A 2,760-nucleotide genomic window follows, 5' to 3' on the forward strand; every position below is an offset into this window, starting at 1 on the left:
TCATGTGTGATACCATCTGCTGAGCTGTGTATCTAATCCTATCCTGTGTGATACCATCTGCTGAGCTGTGTATCTAATCCAATCATGTCTAATACATCTTCTGAGAAGTGTATCTAATCCTATCCTGAGTGAAGCATCTGCTGAGCTGTGTATCTAATCCTATCTACTGAGCCATGTATCTAATCCTCTCCTGTGTGTTACCATATGCTGAGCCGTGTATCTAATCCTATCCTGTGTGATACATCTGCAGAGCTGTGTATCTAATTCTATCATGTATGATACTGTCTGCTGAGTCGTGTATCTAATTCTACCATGTGTAATATCATGTGCTGAGCTGTGTATCTAATCCTATCATGTGTTACTGACTGCTGAGCCGTGTATCTAATCCTATCCTATGTGATGCCATCTGCTGAGCCATGTATCTAAGCCTGTCATGTGTGAAACATCTGCTCAGCCATGTATCTAATCCTATCCTGGGTAATACCATCTGCTGAGCTGTGTAACTAATCCTATTTTTTTTTATACCATCTGTTGAGCCGTGTATCTAATCCTATCCTGGGTAATACCATCTGTTGAGCCGTGCATCTAATCCTATCATGTATGATACTGTGACAAATGGCATCACACCCTGCCCCTGTGCCCCTAATATGTCACGATCCCACCACTGACACGGGTTTGTCAGCGAACGGAGGGATGTGACGCACTGCCGGCACACGGCTATCACAGGCACAGTGGGGGCTTAGCTTAGTTATCCCACCACTGGTACCATGTGACAAAAAATGCAGCAAGCTAATCTTGCTCTAACAATTTATTGCAGGGGGGTATTTTGGATGCCCCACCACTGCTAACAACCTTCCAAGAACTGTGGGGATTTATATATATCCCACTTTCTCAGTTCCACTTTGGAACTCGCAGCTCTCCGGCACCCCCTTACGCTCAGGTCAGTCAGGGAACTGCACCTAGGATAATTAGTCGCCGGATGGGCTGAAAATTGTGCACGGGCAATTAGACTACTGAAGTAAGTGAATTTTCAATGCTTTGGGCCTCAGCCCCTCATTACGCGATATAAGACCCTTCCGTAATGCCAATTAGCCTAACCAACCGCACACACCATGCTGCCACCAGCCACGATTCACTTAATCAAAGAGTTAATTAAGAGGGTCCATAGCACCCAAATTAGTAGCAATTATGTAAAAAAGGCGCATAGTTCGTTTCTTAGAGCATGGAGACAAACTGATCATTTTATCATTTATTCCCAAAATGTGGGCAGTGATTACAACCTATAAAACAAAACCATACGAAACCAAATATATATCCCAATAGAGTCGTATCAAGTTAGGCTTATGGGACTATTTTCAATTAGAAAGAAAAAGAAGAAAAAAGATGAATAATAAAAAGAAAAGAAGATAAATATTTTTATTCACGTTGGTGCATCATTTTATATATGTCACATTTACTATGTGTGCACTTTTTTGAAGTATTTCACATGCACCATCCCTCTTTTATTTATAAAAAGAATACATAGTTGATAGTGTAATCACATTAATGTCTATTGTAATGGATCGTATTTTTTATGTTCACTATTATTAATGATATAGTTGTTATTTGCTAGCATTCATTAATCCTTTTGGATTCGCTCATATACATATTCACTTTGCACAATCTGCCATATTTAGGATCCATTTCCCTTTCTTGGATGCATTACCTAGATTGTTGGCTCCAGTGCGCATGTCTGCGGTGCGTGCCCATGGAGCATTGCTGAGGCGCATCAGTGGCGTTTGCGGGTCAGTGACGTCACAGTGACGTCGTCTGAGAGGCGACGCCGCGCTGTCACCGGTGGTGATGCAGCTTCCGGGGCAGGACACCGGACACATGCGCCGCTTGATTGGAGCACCTGGTAACAGGATATATAACTCAGCCCCTTACACAACATATTACGGCACCTTGAAAAAGAGGCGAAACGCGCGTCGGTGGCGGCGCTGCTTGTGGTCCTTGGCAGAGTTCAATATGGGTAAGCACTATGGCTTGGGATAGTGGATTTTTTTCAGGATGCGCACCTGTTAGGATCTCTCTTACTTTTATATCCCTCAAGTATGGCCCATATTTGTTACAAGCACTAAGCACTTTATTTTGTTAATTCTTGGGACTAACAAGCAGCAGATACTATCTGATCCTTCATATATCTTTTGTCATTTATGTAATTGTCAGTACTACATGTTTAATAAATCTTGTTTATTTTTATGATATTGGACTTGTACTCCATTTTTTTCCCTGTTTAATATAGTGATTACAACCTAGTGCACCTCCAACCACTTGTACAGAGAGAACCTGCTGTCACTCGCACAGTGAGGATATTGACTGGGGAGAGTGATGATGCTCTGAGAGACTGCTTTGAAGCAACCACTTGGGATGTGCTGCAAGATTCCTATGGTGATGACATGGATGGTCTCACACACTGTATAACGGACTACATTAATTTCTGTGTAGACAACACGGTACCCACAAAAGTAGTGAGGTGCTTCTCTAACAATAAACCATGGATCAGCCCCGGAATAAAGGCTCTTCTTAAAGAGAAGTTGGCCTTCAGATCAGGTGACAAGGGCAGGCTGAGAGAGGTGCAGAAAGATCTGAAGAATCTAATCAGGCAGGGAAAGGCTAATTGTAAGAGAAAGATTGAACTGAAATTGTCACAGAAAAGGATTCATGAAGTCTGGGAGGGTCTAAAGTCTATATCTGGGCATAGACAGACTGTCTCCAGGA

Source organism: Dendrobates tinctorius, unplaced genomic scaffold (genome assembly GCF_039654945.1).
Source record: "Dendrobates tinctorius isolate UK_male_01 unplaced genomic scaffold, ASM3965494v1 ptg000095l, whole genome shotgun sequence".
NCBI classification, from domain to species: Eukaryota; Metazoa; Chordata; class Amphibia; order Anura; family Dendrobatidae; genus Dendrobates; species Dendrobates tinctorius.